Source organism: Neoarius graeffei, chromosome 9 (assembly GCF_027579695.1).
Source record: "Neoarius graeffei isolate fNeoGra1 chromosome 9, fNeoGra1.pri, whole genome shotgun sequence".
Classification (NCBI taxonomy): Eukaryota; Metazoa; Chordata; class Actinopteri; order Siluriformes; family Ariidae; genus Neoarius; species Neoarius graeffei.
Window position 1 is genome coordinate 5394203 of NC_083577.1, and position 20153 is coordinate 5414355.

Below are 20153 nucleotides of genomic sequence, written 5' to 3' on the forward strand. Positions count from 1 at the left end.
TGAACTGTTCTTTTTCTGTGGCAGAATGATTGTACAGCATACAGCTTTAATAAAATAATAAAAAAAAAAAAACTCTGGAATTTGGTGCACAAGTTTAAATTTTCTTTGGGTTTTCTGAAATCAACACAGGGTCAGAAATATACATACAGCACACCTAATACTTGGGTAAAATGTCTCTTCGCAAGATTCTCCTTGACCAAACATTTTTGTTTACCATGAACAAGCTTCTGGTTGGATATTTCATGACTCTTCATGGTAGAATTGGTAGAGTTCAATTAATTTTTTTTTTTCCCCCTTGGCATGGACTCAACTTATAAGCACGGTCCATATATTTCCAATAGGGTTGAAGTCAGGACTTGTTTTAAGCTTAATGTTCACCTGCTTTATCTTCCACAACCAGCTCTGATGCGTGTTTGGGTTCATTGTCCTGTTGTAACTCCCAATCATGTTCAAGTTTCTGATGGTTTATGCTGAAGAATTCTGAGGTAGTCCTCCTTCTTCATTATTCCGTCCACTTTGTACAGTGAACCAGTTCCACTGGCAGCAAAACAGCCCCAGAGCATGATGATCCTACCACCACCACCAGCTGGGACAGTGTCCCTCTGTACATGGTGGTCATTGTGGCCAAACAACTCAATCTTTGTCTCATCTGACCATACAGCTTTCCTCCAGAAGGCTTTTTCTTTGTCCGTGTGGTCAGCTTCAAACTTTAAGCTTGAAGGTGTCAATTTTGGAGCAGGGGGTTATTTATTGGATAGCAGACTCTTAGTCCATGGTGATCTGAACTGTAGACAGTGATCCATCAGCTTCCAGTTCATGGCAGGGCTGTGCCATGGTGGTTCCCAGGTTGTTCCTGACCATCCAAACCAATTTCCTTTCAGCTCCAAGAGACCTTCCGGAGTTGCGCATGTCTGCAATCCTCTTTCTCAGATCTGCACTGAGCTCCTTGGATTTTCCCTTTGTATTGTGTGTTGGTCAATCCAATAAGTGCTGTAAACAAACCCTTTTTATGAAGGCACAGAGAAGCTACCAGCTGTAGTCAATCATGATCACTAACAGGAAGTTGAGAGATCTCGGGCTTGGCAAGATAAAAGACATTTTGGAAGTTCCAGCACCTCTGAATTAAATCTGAGTGTATGTATATTTTTGACCCTGTGTTGAGTTCAGAAAACCCAAAGAAAATTAAAACTTGTGCACCAAATTCTAGTTTTTTTAAATTATTTTATTAAAACTGTATGCTGTACAATCATTCTGCCACAGAAAAAGAACAGTTCAAAGAAATTACTGAAAGCCCAAATATTGCCACGACATTCATGTCACTATATGTAAACTTCTGACCACAACTGTACATCTACCGTACTTAGAAGTAGTTCTACTACATCTGCCATGTCTACATCTACTACTTCTATAGCTATGAAGCATCTACTACTGCTTCTTCTACCTCTACTTCTATATCTGTCTACTACTTCTGTATCTACATCTACTAAGTAGAAGCAGACCTACTACTACTACTACAGACGTCTCCTTCTTCTACTGCTTCTATATCTATGTCTACGTCTACGTAATAGATGTAGACATAGAAGTAGTTCTACTGCGTCTACTTCTTCTATATCTACGTCTGCATTTACTACTACTTCTACCTCGATGTCTACTACTTCTCGCTGATGGAGTGACTGTTTACAGCTGCAATAAAGTAAGTCCTAACAGAAACTAAAGTTTCATGGACGTTCCACAACGTGATGAAACGTAATAAAGCATAGAACATCTCTCTTAAATAAATACCAGTTGTAATCGTGTTTTATTCCTGACATAAATTTTCACCTGGTTGGACATGGAGGTTTTTCATATAGTGCGATAAGGCCTGATTGGATTTAAGGTACATGATGTATAAAGCGTCTCTGTTTCAGATCTAGAGCTCATACCCAGTGTGCTTCAGGTAAATTTCCGATAAGGTATTGGGCATAAGATGGAGGGGAAAAATACTGAGAATGCAAATGAGTGGGAGTGGATTGTTGTTTTTCAGGAACAAGCATGTAGAGGCGGCAGCTCTCTGGAAAGGGAGTGTTTCAGTTTTTCAAAGATAAGCTCGCTATTGTGTTGCTGATGAAAGTAATTAACTGAAATGAGTTTGTGAGATTTTAATGCTGTTGTGAAAGCATTGTAATTCTTCACGCTGAGCATGTTCACTACCTGTCCTGTGAAACAAGGTGATCACCGGACATGGACAAAGTACCCAAGTTCATTACTTCAAAGTACAGATCCCACTGATCAAATGTGACTCTGATTGCAAGTAAAAGTTGTCCAGTCAAATTTTTACTTAAGTACTGAAGTACTTGCTTTTAAAAATACTTAAAGTGCCATTCCACCATTGGATGTATTCTTTGGCATAAAATACAATATATTTTGACAACATATATAAATGGTATCACTAGATAGAGAAATCTTTTAGCTTCAAAATGATATATCAGGAGGCACGGTGGTGTAGTGGTTAGCGCTGTCGCCTCACAGCAAGAAGGTCCGGGTTCGAGCCCCGGGGCCGGCGAGGGCCTTTCTGTGTGGAGTTTGCATGTTCTCCCCGTGTCCGCGTGGGTTTCCTCCGGGTGCTCCGGTTTCCCCCACAGTCCAAAGACATGCAGGTTAGGTTAACTGGTGACTCTAAATTGAGCGTAGGTGTGAATGTGAGTGTGAATGGTTGTCTGTGTCTATGTGTCAGCCCTGTGATGACCTGGCGACTTGTCCAGGGTGAACCCCGCCTTTCGCCTGTAGTCAGCTGGGATAGGATCCAGCTTGCCTGCGACCCTGTAGAACAGGATAAAGCGGCTTGAGATAATGAGATGAGATGATATATCAAACATAATTTTTTGACAACAAGTATATTAATTTTGCGACCAAAGTCACCTACCCTTTTAATTTCCGCGCGTGATGTCATCGGCAGGTTCCCCTTCTTGTGTACCACGTGACGTGGCACATATTATCAGCAATGGCGGATAGAACGCGATAAAAATAATACCAATAAATCTAGCTAACTGAAAGATTAACTCAAAAATTTTCGCAATTTTTTTGGCCCCCATATACGAGGAGAAATGACTCTCTCACTTTGGGGGTTTCCTGGTCTAAAAATAGACCGACACGTGGTACACAAGAAGGGGAACCTGTCGATGACATCACGTTTCACTACCGCGCGGAAATTAAAAGGGTAGGTGACTTTGGTCGCAAAATTAATATACTTGTCGTTGTCAAAAAATTGTTTGGTATATCATTTTGAAGCTAAAAGATTTCTCTGTCTAGTCATGTTGTCATAAAATATATTGTATTTTATGCCAAAGAATACATCCAATGGTGGAATGGCACTTTAAGTATTAAAAGTACATTTTCTGTGAACGTGTTGTATTATTGCTACAACGCTTACAAAACCTAATGCCTCTGAAGCAACCGACTGGATTTACTGACTAACTTCTAGAACCTGGTAGAACATTACAAAATGAAACAACTGCCATCTACAGGTTTCCCTTTGAGCATGCACTGACAGTTCCATCATTCTGTCGCTAAACGAACAGCTGATCACATCGAGGTGCTCGCTGAGCGCCGATATTTATTAGTTTGGTCCTGCGTTTCCTTTCCTTCATATAGAACATAACGTCTTTTCTTCTCGCTTTTTTCCCGTTACTGTAGTCGGTCTTTCACGTTTCATGCGCACACTCACGTCCTCCATTTTTCTCTCCTGTTTCAAATTTGTATCCCACAATGCCTTGCGTGAATGGGGAAAGCCCACTACGTGATGCATGACGTAGTATCTTGTACTGGGTCATGGTGAAGCAGGAAAAAATAGCGGAGAATTTAGAGCCATGTGGAAATCAATTCATTAATTGTTCTGTTTAAAAAAAAAAAAACACAAATAAAATTTGAAGTCTGTGATTCGAATTCAGTAGCTTTCAGTCACTAAACAAAAATAATTGGGTGTCGTCGGGAAAATTCTTCTTATGACCTACACTTGAAAAATCTGAAAGGCAGTCGAGCTTGAAAATCTTAAAATGACCACCTTCATCCTGTGGAGTAGTATAAAACCATTTGGCGCTTTTGGACCAAACAATTCTAGGGACTTACTGAGCGGAGCTACCCACTGGGAAGTTCTCCTGAAAATTACGTACCTTCAAGGTTTTTTGGTTTGTATTCACACCGCCATTAGAAATGCTGAAATGATGTAAGCTGGCTTGCTAGCGTGATGTTAGCAGGAAATGCAAGTGACAATTTTTATATTTTGCTTAGACGCGTCAAAATCATGCTGTGTTCTGTCTGTCGCAGATACGCTCAATAAAGCCTGGACTTCACTGTCGGTCTATTTGTCCATTTGTTTTTATTTTTTTTTTAATGGCAACATTTTAAGAGTTGTTTACGCACATTTTTAAAACTTGGTTTGTTGGTGCGGCATTGGTTCGTGTTCAACCAATCAGCGTACACTTATAGTACCAGTCAAAAGTTTGTACACCTACTCATTTATAGGATTTTCTCCATTGTAGAATAATACTGAAGACATCAAAACTGTGAAATAACACATGGAACATATACAGAATTATGTGTTAAACAAAAAAAGTATTAAAAATGTTTGATATTTTAGATTCTTCAAAGTATCCAGTGTTTCCCTTGATGATGCTTTGCACACTATTGGCATTATCTTAAATAGCTACACGAGGTCGTCACCTGGAATACTTTTCAATTAACAGCTGTGTCTCGTCAAAAAGTGGACGAGTTTCTTGCCTTTTTAATGTGTTTGAGATCAAACAGTACAGTAAATAGTAAATACTAACAATGCTCTAAATAAATAGCCCTATTCAACACCACAACTGGAGTAATCCATATTATGTCAAGAACCGAACAGCTAAGTAAAGAGAAACGACATCCATCATTACTTTAAGACATGAAGACGTGTCTTTTTTTTAATTAATAAAAATAAAGAAAAAGCATTGACTTGGAAATGGTAACCAAATGTTTAACTGGTCCTGTATGTCTGAACCAATCGCCGTACGCTTCTAGGAGAGACCCTGAAGTAGCTAAAAAAAAATTTTGCGTCTTTTTTGGTGCAATCTGGTGACTTCTGGAGCTGCCTTAAAAAGAAACGGAAGAAAGCATTTAATTTTAAGTGTGAATTATATTTTATTAGGTATTTAACACATTTTATTTAGTAACTTAAAAGGTTATAACAAAGTTTAAATTTGCTTTCTTATTCATTAACCAGAACTTTACAAGTCACTGTAATTATCAATAAAATCTTCTACAAATTCCTGCAATAAAAGCAGAAACCTTAAATTATAATTTCTAGCGCACTTAAGGCAAAAAAACTAAATATACATTTCTGCAATTGAGTCGTATTACACAGAATCCGTCTTTACGATAAACAACAAAGACGATAAATGAGATTCAGCAACTCTGAAGATTAATATTTTGAAATATATCCAACTGAAAATAATAGATACCTTTAGCAAGTTTTGATTTTACGAAATTTACATAATGCAAATGTTTGGAATCATTTTGATTCTGTTAAAAACTGCAATAAACAGGAGTTAAAAATAAGTGAAATTACGTTACAAATGAAAGGAAATTTTCCTGTAGTTACTAGAAATGTAAATACTGTAAACAATACAAAAACAATTCAATAATAATGGTAGTTTATGAAAGTGCTATTTAAGATGATGTAACTCTTGGTGAAAGAGAAACCAATCAAAAGAGTGAAAGTGATTATCATGCCGTTACCATGGGAACTGTCTTTTATGAACGCGTAAGTGGGCGCTCAGCGCGCCGACTCCGGTGTGACTGAGGAAGGGGGCGAGTTTAATGTTTCATCTAATTTAGGTAATTTAAAAACTATAATATTTGTCAGTGGGCAGGAAAGTGTAAAGTATAAAGTCTGTCAATATGTTTATCAGGCTTGTATGATGATAAACTCACGAAGATATTTATCTAAATCCATGACCTACTCATTCTAAACCTTTGAAGCGCTGCCTGAGAAGCTCTCAAAACTCGTAGTATTTTGCTTCCATTCAAGCCTCGTTTCGAAGTCTGACCAATAAGGACGCTACATTTTTGGTGGTAAATTTGATTTTCTTGATTGAACTTCCATATATGGAAAGCGTGCATGCTGGGCACGCCCTGGGAAACCGCTGATCGTCGACAAAAATGTCCACAGAAACGCACAAAATTACTTCTCAAAACAGCAAAATGTTGGTGCACATGCGCTAGTATAAAATTGTATAAGCAGTGTTTGGGGATTTATGGTAGTGTTTTTTGAGAATTGGCAGTGTTTTTTAAAAAACAACAAACAAACAAAAAAAAACGGTTGCACAGCTCGCTAGCTAAGCCTACGTTTCACCACAGCATACCGTGCTGCGCATCAAACAGATGGAAGAAAAGCAGGTAAATATAGTTTTGTAAATAAACAGGCAATAAACGAACCACTACTTTTTATTTTGATTCCTTTTCTAGTCCTGCATTGCCATAATTTTTTTTTTTTTGAGAAATGCAAACAAATTGACCGAGAAGTTACGCTAGACCATAATATTATACTATAGGAAAATTATGTCATGTATGATGTAGTTATGGCGGCCTCGGTGACAAAAAAATAAATAATCCCGTCCATTTTCATCACTTTCGTGGTTATATCATTAAGAACAAATTCAACATGCAGCTTTTTTTTTCCTTTTAATAAAGGACAGACATAAAGACCGACTTTTAGCTCAATTTGTTTATTTGTGAGATATTTTCTTTAAAAGTGGTAAGTGTATCCTGTAGGGGGTGCTACTGAGGTAATGATTCGTTGATAGTTCCTGGATCAGCCAGCGAAAATGGTGCAAAATTTCGCACACCATTACACCATTCTATAAGCGGGGACAAAAATCCCATGGTGCAACACAATTACAAAACCTTAACGAGTGAAAGGTTTTGAAAGTTGCAGAACAGATACTGAAAACCGTAGTGATCTTTTGATTCTTCTTGCAACATTACTGTCTTGCACACTCTCCCTGGTGAAAATCTTTCAAGGATCCGTAAAGTTCTTTGTGAGGGTCTTTTTGAGGATCCTGTTGAAGATCTCAACAAAGATCCTTAAAGATATTTTGAGGATCTTTAAAATTCTTGGCAAGCTCTTCAAGGATCTACAAAGATCTTTTAACTTCTTGCCAAGATCTTCAAGGATCTTCAAAGTTTTTTTTTTTCTTTCCTTCCTCCAAGATCTTCAAGGATATTAAACAAAAACCACATTCCATTCCAAGCATAATTCTTTATTGATGCTATTTCACACACACTGACCTTTCCAGTAGAAGTCGTCAATTAATTTGACCAAGAGATCCTTTTGAGATCTCTGAAACCTTGAAAATCATGAAAGATTCCTTCAAAGATCCTTTTAAGATGTTGGCTATTCAGGATTCCGTGGTAAAACCTTATCCAGCTCTTATGAATCATAATTATGTAAATGTCAGTCCATTTCCATCCTTGCCAATTCCACTGAATTAGGATCATTTAAAAAAATCTCGTAAAGACTTTGAGGATCCTTCCAAGATCCTGATTAAATCTTTGAGGATTCCAGTTAAGCTCTTTATAAGATCCCGAAAGGGATCCTTTTAAGATCTTTGAAGGATCCTTGTTGAATCCTTGAGGAAATTGTGAAGATCTTGACGAAGATCCTGATCAAATCCTCAAGGATCCTAGCCAAGATCTTAACAAGATCCTTAGAAGGATCCTACTAATATCTTTTAAAGATCCTAGTTGAATCCTTGATCTTAAAGGATCTTTGTCAAATCCTTGAGGATTTTGCAGATGAAGATCCTTTTGGGATCTCATAAAGATCCTTATCTTGAAGGATCTTTGGCAGGTCTTTGACAATCCTCATGGACGTTTTTCAGCATGGATGACTACGTTCGAGCAAGTTGCCTTTTCATTTCATTCCATTCGTCGTGTGTGTTGTTTTATAGTTCAGGGTTGTGCTCCAGTAGTCAGGTGTTTAAATCATCCGAGGGCGTGTCCGTGTGAGGGACATGGAAATAACCGTTTATGACCTGTAGGCTTGTGTGGCAAGCAAAGCGATCATGTGGTTGTTGACCTGCATTTTGTCGTCCTCCATATTTACTGGTCTCCTCCTCCTCTTCCTTTTAAAACTCTCTAACCTGGAAGTGAAGGAACGTAACAGAACAATCTGCACGGATTAAAACATCCATTTTATTTGGTTTCTTTTGTTTTGTTTAATTGTGGTGAGATTAGTGGCCTGTTCTGAGTCTTCTCCAGATTGTCCACTGTTGACATTGGAAAAGAAGGACGGCGTGCAAACAAGATGACTATCGTATGAGCTTCTTCAAATAACTGTGTCCAGGTGTTCGTGTGTCTTTGCACGTGTGTGAGAGACAGACAGACAGACAGAGAGAGAGAGAGCAGTATTGTGTGTGTTACTTGCTGAGCTAACATGGGTGGATCTGACACCATGTCACATGGGTTTCTACATTCTTGTCTTGATTGTGAAAGCGTGTTTGGCTCCGAGTCGGTTCTCTCTCCCAAGTGAAAGCAGCAGAAAGAGGAAACACACCAGTGTGGATCAAAACGTCTGAAAAGAGAGGATTCTGCCTGATCTGTCAGTAAGTGAGGGTTTGTAGGAAGCTGGAAGGTGTTTCAAATATGGATTAGTGTTGAAACTGTTTTAATCGGCTGAAATTGTCAAAATCACGGGTGAGTGGTTGGTTCGCTGCTCACAGATCTGCTGTAGGGATGGAAATGGTGCATGTTTTCATCTCTTGTGTCATGTCTGTTCTGTGGTACTTGTGGAAAAGGTGTTTCGACTCTGTCTGCCTTCAGAATGTACTGATGATGTCACTTCCTTTTAAACCCGTCTGAAATCTACAGCTTTAATCCATTTGTTTACTTTCACATGAGTATTGCGGGTCTTGTCAAGACTTTCATACCTGACAACGCTGTTTCTCACGAATCTTTACTTTTTTTTTCTTCTGTATAATAAGTGTGTAAATTCTGATTCATAAGTCATCGAACGTTGTGGCTCGAATGTATTTTAGCGCTTTGTTCGTCAAAAAGCAGCCCATGTTTCTCAGCAAAGCAAGACAACTTGTACTATACAGTTTTGTTTTGTCACTCGGTATTGTGTTATTGGTGTTTGCAGGACTGGAAAAAAAAAGGGTGTCATGATGTTTAGACTTTTGATAATGTCTTTGATTATTGAGGCATTTATTTTTGTATTCATTAAAGAATTAGTTATTTAGCAGAGATGACGTAATACCACTTTTTTTTTTCTTTTCTTATGTCATCTTTACAGAGGCACAGGTAAAGAAATGCTGTAAACCAAAAATAAAATACTATAAACAGTAATCCGTGAGCCATAATAAATGGAACGAAGTCACTATTTGGTGTGAGATGAAATTCCCTTTGCTTTAAAAAAAAAAATCCGTCTGAGGTCCAGTGAGTGCAGTTTTATGCGGAAATGATCTGTAGGTTTTACTGAGCGTCTTACAGAACCAGCCCCAGTTCTTCTGGACACTTTGACCGTCACACTCACTTCTTCATTTTACACCAAAACCCAGCAGCCTTCATTATGTTTTCTTTTTTTAATCTGAAAAGTGCTCTCTTATGGAATATGCTGCTCAGATATAAACAAACTTTCTGTAATGTTTTGATTGGATAATCAAGTCATAAAATAGAAATCAATAACAAAGTTTGTATGAAAAAAAAATATATAGGGTGCCTGAGACTTTTGCACAGTATTGTGTACAACCCCGATTCCAAAAAAGTTGGGACAAAGAACAAATTGTAAATAAAAACGTAATGCACTAATTTACAAATCTCAAAAACTGATATTGTATTCACAATAGAACATAGACAACATATCAAATGTCGAAAGTGAGACATTTTGAAATTTCATGCCAAATATTGGCTCATTTGAAATTTCATGACAGCAACACATCTCAAAAAAGTTGGGACAGGGGCAATAAGAGGCTGGAAAAGTTAAAGGTACAAAAAAGGAACAGCTGGAGGACCAAATTGCAACTCATTAGGTCAATTGGCAATAGGTCATTAACATGACTGGGTATAAAAAGAGCATCTTGGAGTGGCAGCGGCTCTCAGAAGTAAAGATGGGAAGAGGATCACCAATCCCCCTAATTCTGCGCCGACAAATAGTGGAGCAATATCAGAAAGGAGTTCGACAGTGTAAAATTGCAAAGAGTTTGAACATATCATCATCTACAGTGCATAATATCAAAAGATTCAGAGAATCTGGAAGAATCTCTGTGCGTAAGGGTCAAGGCCGGAAAACCATACTGGGTGCCCGTGATCTTCGGGCCCTTAGACGGCACTGCATCACATACAGGCATGCTTCTGTATTGGAAATCACAAAATGGGCTCAGGAATATTTCCAGAGAACATTATCTGTGATCACAATTCACCGTGCCATCTGCCGTTGCCAGCTAAAACTCTATAGTTCAAAGAAGAAGCCATATCTAAACATGATCCAGAAGCGCAGACGTCTTCTCTGGGCCAAGGCTCATTTAAAATGGACTGTGGCAAAGTGGAAAACTGTTCTGTGGTCAGACGAATCAAAATTTGAAGTTCTTTATGGAAATCAGGGACGCCGTGTCATTCGGACTAAAGAGGAGAAGGACGACCCAAGTTGTTCTCAGCCCTCAGTTCAGAAGCCTGCATCTCTGATGGTATGGGGTTGCATTAGTGCGTGTGGTATGGGCAGCTTACACATCTGGAAAGACACCATCAATGCTGAAAGGTATATCCAGGTTCTAGAGCAACATATGCTCCCATCCAGACGACGTCTCTTTCAGGGAAGACCTTGCATTTTCCAACATGACAATGCCAAACCACATACTGCATCAATTACAGCATCATGGCTGCGTAGAAGAAGGGTCCGGGTACTGAACTGGCCAGCCTGCAGTCCAGATCTTTCACCCATAGAAAACATTTGGCGCATCATAAAACGGAAGATATGACAAAAAAGACCTAAGACAGTTGAGCAACTAGAATCCTACATTAGACAAGAATGGGTTAACATTCCTATCCCTAAACTTGAGCAACTTGTCTCCTCAGTCCCCAGACATTTACAGACTGTTGTAAAGAGAAAAGGGGATGTCTCTCAGTGCTAAACATGGCCTTGTCCCAACTTTTTTGAGATGTGTTGTTGCCATGAAATTTAAAATCACCTAATTTTTCTCTTTAAATGATACATTTTCTCAGTTTAAACATTTGATATGTCATCTATGTTCTATTCTGAATAAAATATGGAATTTTGAAACTTCCACATCATTGCATTCCGTTTTTATTTACAATTTGTACTTTGTCCCAACTTTTTTGGAATTGGGGTTGTATGTGTGTGTATATAGATGTGTGTACATACATACATACATACATAAAGTGTAAAGTAACCAAACGAGTCATCAGCGGATGCCGAATCCCCACCGGCCCCCACATGAAACCCCACCCCAAATTGTCCGAAGGTGAATTGGTTGCCATGGAAATACGGAAAAAATAAAAATCGCTGAAATCCCAAAATGTCAAAAGGCACAACTCCTCACGTCACTTAACGTAACTGTCAGCTTTTGTGAAAAAAAAAAATTCCTAATAGTTATGCTCCGGAAACTAAAATGTTTACAGACAGACGGACAGAGCGATAGATATGTATCCCTCCGTATTCTATGCCGGGGGGATAAAAAGGACCAAAAAACCCACAGGCTATGAACAAAATTTGTACACAAGTTATGAGAGTGAGACTTAAATAAGAAAATACTTGACAATGAAAAGTACCGGTATATTCTACCAAAAAGTAATATTATTGCACAGCAGAAGTGGGTGATGGTGATGAGAGGCGTATAAAGTGACAAAAAGGTGATGGTAACCGTGGAAAAAAAGTATAACTAATTCAGGAAGAATACATAGATACACGCATGTCTTGTGCTTTTTTTTTTTTTTTTTTTTTTTTTTTTTTTTTTAAAAAGTCCATTAAACCCTGTTTTTACATATGAAAAATGATAAAGCATAAATATAGTTAAATAAATCCTAACAAAAATGCAGTTGTCTCTTTAAAAATTTTTTGAGTCTGTAACAAATGCAAAAGACTGACTTACACACATTTTTATATATATATATATATATATATATATATATATATATATATATATATATATATATATATATATAAATATATATATATATATATATATAAATATAAAAATATAATATCTCTTGATCTTGCATTTGTTACAGACTCAAAATGACCCCAAACCCCCCCCCAAAAAAAAATTTCACTGTTTCATTGGTATGAGCTCGATCCTGATCCTGGGCATCGGATCTGTAAACAATATCTTATTAAACAAAAATGACCTCATCTCTACGGAAAATGATGCACAAATGATTGGTTAAATTAAAACATTCATAAAATGCAGTAATATAACGGACTAGCATCCAATTACAGTCACTATACAGTAAAGGCCAATTTATGCTGACAACGCAGTCCTCGCAGATAGCGTCGCAGACAGTGTCTGCGTAGCCCCCCCACCTTCGCAGACACTCTGCGCGCACCTCCCAAAAATTGTGACCACCGCAGAAGCCTCGCAGACAGCGTCGCAGACAAGAGGGCTCTGATTGGTCCACGATACATCCGCTGTACACGCACTTCCGCTTCCCTACTTTCCCGGTTTGGTTTGTTTTCACGACCGCCATTTTTAAAAACATGAGCAAAGATGGAGCAGCACGAAGAGCGGTTGATCGAGGAAGTGAGGAAGTACGTACATCTATACGACTCCAGTTCTAGTCATTATAAGTAACCGGAGGATAAACACTCCACTAACCACACCCACCAACTACTCCTAGCGACTTCGCGCCCCCTTGCGTTGTGCCGATGAATAACATCGCACACGCCCATTACTCCCCACTCAACGATAAATTACAACTGTCTGCGAAAAGCTATCTGCAAAAGCCTTGTCGCAAGAGCATGCAGAGGCCTTAACACCATGATTTTAGTATTTACAGCAGTTTTTTTTTTTTTTTTTTTTATATATAAACTTGGGTCTTAAAGCTAGACGGCCTTTCGATTGCATAAAATTGGTGAAATTTGGTTCTGTCTGAAATGTGGTGATTGTGATATCTGTTTATTTCTGTAATATCTCACAAAATATCAGGCCGTTCTGTGGCTGGGAAGTGATTTAATTTGAGGGGATTAAAGCAAATAATGTGCATGAAATCGCTCGACAGAGGAAGTCCGTGTGCGCATGCGCAGGTTTACCACCTTCTTCTTTTGGGTTTTACGGCAGCTGGCATCCACAGTGTTGCATTACTGCCATCTACAGGTTTCCCTTTGAGCGTGCACTGACAGTTCCATCATTCTGTCGCTAAACGAACAGCTGATCACACCGAGGTGCTCGCTGAGCGCCAATATTTATTAGTTTGGTCCTGCGTTTCCTTTCCTTCACATATAAAATAACGTCTTTTCTTCTCGCTTTCTTTCCGTTACTGTAGTCAGTCTTTGATGTTTCATTCGCGCACTCACGTCCTCCATTTTTCTCTCCTGTTTCAAATTTGTATCCCACAATGCCTTGCGCAAACAGGGAAAGCCCACCATGTGATGCATGATGTAGTATCTTGTATTGGGTCATGGTGAAGCAGGAAAAAATAGCGGAGAATTTAGAGCCACTTGGAAATAAATTCATAAATTGTTCTGTTTTTAAAAACACAAATAAAATTGGAAGTCTGTGATTTGAATTCAGTAGCTTTCGGTCACTAAACAAAAATAATTGGGTGTCGGAAATTTTTTTTTTTTCATGACCTATACTTGAAAAATCTGAACGGCAGTCGAGCTTTAACTCTAAGATGCAGTGGTTCAACATTCTTTTGGCAAGTACTGACGATACCCATCACCCGATCGGTGAATATCACCACAGTGTATTAGAATTTATGAAAATATCACAAACACTTGACTTTGTTTTGGTCAGTTGGAGCGTTACTGAAAATGTTTGATGGGTTTACATTTAAATAAAAAAAAATTATCCGCCTGTATTCATTTTGTAGACAAAGAATCATTTAGTGAATTTCGAATAGCTAATTGATTTAAATGCTATTATAAAAGGAGTAATCATGGTAATAATTAATACAAAAAAAACTCATACTAGATACATGATCCTCTGTATGCCTAATGATGTATCGGTTTAACAAACAAGTCACATTATTTAAAAAAAAAAAGTTTAATCAGCAATTCTTCAGCAGAGAGGCCAAAATTATGAAATAATTTAAGACTGCATTAACTTGTCAGCTCAGTGATGATGCTAAAGTATCGAATCCAAGGCAAAATGTACTGAAAACCATTTTTAAAAATCATCGCCCCAATGCCACTTCGGAGAAATCTTGGTTTGAATTTTAAGAAATGAAAGTTCAGTGTATTTCCCCCCCCACGTAATTCCATTCCTGATTTTTTTTTTTTTCTTCTTTTTTTGGGTCAAAAGCTACCCCATACAGTGTGAAATTTTTAATTTAAAGTCCATGTAATGCCTTATTGTAATGCTTTAAAATGAGTATACATCATTCATAATGACCAAAATTCATTTATAAAGCAGGGGGGAAATATTAATTATTTATTTTATCAAGCACAAAACTGTCGATAAATCGCGGCGTCCGGATCCCAGAAAAAGGCACGCGTGGAACCCCCAGTTCTCTGGGTCATTTCCGTTCATCTGACTCCATGCTTGTTTACTCGCTGAAGTTGGATATCGTTGTTGGAAACTTATGCCATGTACACACGTAGCCGGGTATTTTTAAAACCGAACATTTTCCCCCCCTCCGTTTATAAAAAATGTTTTATCCACACCACCTCGTCTTCGAAAAAAATCCCTTCCACACATAACCGAACATCTGCGTTTTCAATCACATTCATAAGCATTCCAAACCTGTAGATGGCTATTTCCCCAAATCCTACCGCCTAATCACATCGCCTGTGCTCTTGGAGCAGTAGTTGGGCTTCTAAAATTAAACACGTAAATAGCACCTGCACAATAATTAATGCTTTCAAGGCACTACTCCGATCCATTACTTTTTACCTAGCCGCACACTACGCCGATTTTCAGCGTACCGAGCCAACTGAAGTCGCGAGTCAGGCGTAAAGACTAGTTTTCGATGGTACCGACTCATCTCACAGCCGATTCGAAAAACTAATCGGGAGCCAGACTGATCGGCGAGAGTCGCTAGCAATAGCCAATCATATCTTTGGCATATAACACGTGACATCATTAAACACAATTTCTAGCGCGAGAAATACGTGTTGGTAGCACCTAATGCAGGTATATACTGTAATTCCATAGACTGAAGCTTTATCCATAGACACAGTGGGCTGGAAAGCCACTCTGCTCAAGTTGTGTGGCTGAATTCCAAATCGCTTTAACTCCCCTATATAAGTGCACTATTTAAGGTTGGGAATAATAGCTCATGCAGCCTAGATAGTGCGCTACATATTCCATGTTGTGTCATTTGTAATTCAGCCTGTAGCATCTTCAAGTGTTGGATTTAACAGTAACTATATCCAATAGCCAATCACAAAGCTATTAAGTTGTCACGTGTCGCTTCAATCGCGACTGCACTCGTCAACAGTCGGGGGATATGTGCGTGCCCTGTCGGGAGTCGGCTCTGAAATGGGTCGGTTCGGTACCGCGTGGATCGCCGTGATGTGCGGCTAGCTTAAGTCCATGCTTAATCTGGCTTCTGCAGTAAACAAAGGTTGCACGTTTGATGTCAGGGCAGATTTGTTGTCATTTTTTTGGCGCAGATTGTGACGTTCTAAAATGCAAACCTCCGGTTATCTCTGTCTACACGAAAAGGCATACACAGAGTTTTCAAAAATCTTCACTTTGCCCGGAGTTTTTTTTAAATATTCATTTTTGATGTGTTTTCATGTGGATGACAGGCCAAAACGTAGAAAAATATCTTCGATTTAGCAGATACCCGGCTACGTGTGGACGGGGTCTTAGAAAAATGACAACGTGAAAGCGCTGCGTTGTTTTCGGATGTTCAGATCCATATACAACAGGACATCAGTTCACCGATTTCTGAGAAATGACACGAAAGCGACAGTGGGTGAGATTTGTGCAAACAAAGCAGGCAGGTTTCTTGTCACTTACTACTAATAAATTTGATTCACCAAGTGTTCATCATCACCACCAGAACGACCACATGGGAATTACTGGAGCAAAAAACAAACCCATTTGTTTTTTACATGAGATTTGATCTGACGTTTGGACAGTTTGTCGATTCCCCTATTATCGCCCACTTCGTATTTTCTTTCAGTAATTACACTGAATAAGTGTACGTTTTTTAAAGATTATATTTCTGCATTTATTGAGGTACATGTAAATATTTTCCCGTTATTTTGTAACAGCCAGCTTAGAATAAAAATCTACAAACCAATCTGTGTTTCCAATTCTCTCTGGCTGGTGGTGCACTATCGGCGCTGAGTGGGACTGTCATGAACCGAGTGAACTGTTTTTCATCTTGGGGGCTCGAAAAGCTAACCATTTACTCTGGAATATCCTTGATAATCATTTGCCCCTTCATCAGACATAAGAATCCCAATCACTATCAGAATTCTGTCCAAAACGTGATTTCCATATCGAGATTGGTCTAACCACTGCTGTGAAGGGGAACGGGAATGAAGCTGATACCTGAACTGTTACATGTGATGTCACGCACCTCTTTGGGATCTTCCGGTTCAGTCTGGGCAGATTTCGTGAAAATTGGCTGATCTTATTGATTTTCCATTAATTTCTGGCCTTTTGGATCAGCTGTGGTTCAAAAACGCATGATCGATCAACGTAACGATTGTTGCTTTGTGCAAGGAAAAAAGTGTGGTTTCAGGACATCAAGTTCACTTTAATACCTTTATCTTGAGCGCTGCAACTTAAAAAAAAAAAAAAGACCACATTTTGCTGTGAATGAATGTTATTGAAGAACTACCTGAACCGAATACTTAACACAAAGGAGAAACTTTTAAAAATTCTGTACGAATTTCAACATTTTACATTCGTATCTGCGTCAGTTAGAGGTCATAAAAATACTACTGCTATCTGTGACGTCCCAGGAAAGTCCATAACGATGTCATTTCCAACAGCGCCAATATTGTCATGACGTTTCCCAGCTTTTTCACCAGGATAATTCCTGAAGGAAGTGGTCTCGGTTGGTAAACTGAGGAATTGTAGTGTGTCTTGTGTCACAGGAATTGAAGTGTCGGTCTTCTTTGAAGACGTGATGATCAGACAGGAGATTTTGTTCCCACTGATTAGATGGACAGTCTGATAGGGTTAAGAGATACCGAGCAGGCACAGTACAGAACTCGGTGTGCCATTAGGCTGAACCTTTTACTCCTTCAAGGCGCCATAATGTCAGCTTTAGGACGGAATCATGTGAGGGTGCTTTTACAAATCAGCACACCTGCTGGTGGGTTTATTTATTTAATATTTATTTATTTATTTATTTATTTATCCCCCCCTTCCCCTCTGTGTGGTTCTTTAATATTTAGGCCAGGGCGACATTAGCCCGAAACTTTCTGCAGACTTGAGCCTTATTTATTCCAGATTTATAAGGCCAAACAAAATGTGTTTCCTGTTTCCTGGGTTTTCAAAATAGGGTAGGTAGGGAAAAAAATGAGTTTATCCCAAAAGTTTACGACAAATTTTCTAGGGTAGGTAGGAAAAAGTGAGACGTTTCCTTTGAAAACTTTTTTTTTTTTTTTGGCAAAATACTCGTTAAACGTTTGCAACTGATCCCAGAATGTCAGAACTGTGTGATTTGTTGTAGGAAACAATGTTGTAGTTACTCTATAGTTCTTCATTTGGAAATATTTTTAATTGTTGTGAATATCTTTTGCATTGCAGTAGGTTGATTTGACAAGCAAACATTTCTGTCCACTGTGTCGCTTTTTGTTCCGAGGCGAACCTCCATTTTATAGGCACCCGGAAGAATCGATGAAATATACTGCGCATGTGCAAGCGGTCATTTACATCCGACCCTTCGAGGCATGAACACAAGGGTGGCCAGTTTTTCTACTTAAAAATCTAAGATAATCATCATTGTAACACAAGCAAGAATACGCAGCTATGTATTCGATTGCATCTAACGGTGACCCGTCTAGAAATGCCTACGAAATTTGGCTTTGCTGCGACCTTTGGTGTCCGAGCTATAAACGTTTAAAGGTGGGCTGGAGCCATGGATCAGATCAAAACTTAAGTCGCTGAGCAGCGCTTGCACGGTGGCGAATGACTGGCCGAGGCACCGTCCTACCAGGCCGTGCCCGTGCTGGTTTGAAAGGGCTGGGGTAGAGGGAGGTGCATGTTGGTTGTCAATTTACTCCTGACGGGCCTCGTGTCTTTCGGCAAATACCGAGTGGTTTATATGACATGCCCTAGCGGTTCTCGTTTGACTTGCCAAATGGCTGCCAAGCAGGTAGGGTCGGGCGCAATAAATAGTTTGTTTATCGTGGTCATAAACAGTTGAAGGGTCGCAGTGTTTTTACAGGGTCAGCCGGGTAACCGGAAACACACATTATTTTGTTTTGCCTAATAACGTGCCAACTGGTACTCTGACCATTCAGGTTCTATTCATTACAGCATTTAGCATCACACATGTAAATTCTTGGAGTCACTGAGTCGGAGTGACTGTCAACCAACAGCTGTTGAGGAAGTAGTGTCAGAAAATGGACAGTGAAATCGCACTATTTTTATTACTGGGCATGTTCACTCTTCATTTGAATGTTGCTTGTTTGAATGGAGCTCGCAGTACAGTAAGTCAAGCAAAACCCTGACTTCCTAGTTACCACTAGTGTAGATCTATGTTTAGTCAGTGCCTGAAAACAGAGCTCCTGATGAGTTTATGAGCAAAGTATTTGCAAGGGCACAAAATCCCCCTGATTAGAATCATAATATTACAGCACCGTGAATGAACCATCGACTTGTGTCGTGTTTTTCACCTCAATAAATCACTGTGTTGTCTTGTGACGTTATTGTGATACCAATAATGAGATACGCATCGCAGTTACGATACATATTTATTCCTTTCTTTAATGCCACATTTATTATGGTGTGACTTTGCTGGGTGCCTGGGGGACAGCAGTGACCCAGCACTTTCACTTTACACCACTACTATAGAGTTGCGACCAAATATCAAACTTATGTCAAATAGTGTCTGGTTACATCTATCACACCGATGTGCGTTGGAACTCGCAGCTCCATTATGATTAATGACCATGTACCTGTTCCTGATTAGAGTGCAGTCACAGCGCAGACATTTATATAAGGACTCTGAGTAACACACAGACTTTGTGAAAGCCTTGATTTTTGTGTCGCTTTTCTGGTTTTGACCCTGTTTGTGTTTTTGGACTGTGAGTATTGTATTCCCTCTGATATCCTGTCTGCGCCTCACTCCACCCCTGCTTGTTTTTGTCTCCGTTTTGGATCTGTTTGCTCGTGTGCTTTCAATAAAACTCTTTCTGTGAAACTCTTTCATCTGTCTGTCATCCTTACACGACACAAACTGTCAACTGTCCAACAAGCGAGTGGACTAATAAAACTGTTTTAACTCATTTTTTTAAAATGAAACTGTCGAATATTTTCCATAAGTGTGTGTTTGTAAATACTCCCGTGTTTAATGAACAAAAAAAAAAGTAAAATTAATAATGAGTGCTGGATAAAAGCCCATTTATCTTGTATAAATAAAGATACACATTTTGTTGTCCGGTGGTCAAGTGTTTGAGATACGTTGCCTTGCACTTACAGTTGGGTTCCCTGTGGTGGGACACGTACATACGGATGTCGTACAGTCAAAAGCCATCAAATTCTCTTAAAGTGAGCCAGCCTTTCGATTTCATTAAATCGGTGAAATTTAGTTCCGTCTGAAATGTGGTGATTGTGATATCTGTTTATTTCTGTAATATCTCACAAAATATCAGGCCATTCTGTGGCTGGGAAGTTATTTAATTTGAGGGGATTAAAGCAAATAATGTGCATGAAATCGCTCGCTTCGCGTAGTCAAGCAGACAGAGGAAGTCCGCATGCGCAGGTTTACCTTCTTCTTTTGGGTTTTACAGCAGCTGGCATCCACAGTGTTGCATTACTGCCATCTACAGGTTTCCC

General features: G+C 39.0%; 1 protein-coding gene across 4 annotated transcripts in view; it reads left to right on the forward strand.

The window, feature by feature from the left end:
- Positions 1-20153, forward strand: part of itprid2 (ITPR interacting domain containing 2) — a 175499-nt gene that overhangs the window by 3427 nt on the left and 151919 nt on the right. Inside the window, exon 1 of one of the 4 annotated variants that reach the window (XM_060928969.1) lies at positions 8510-8615. The exons of the other annotated variants lie outside the window; for them this stretch is intronic. The gene's annotated coding sequence lies outside the window, so the exon portion shown is untranslated. Of the gene's footprint in view, positions 1-8509; positions 8616-20153 lie in introns of those variants that run through there. 4 annotated transcript variants of the gene reach the window in all.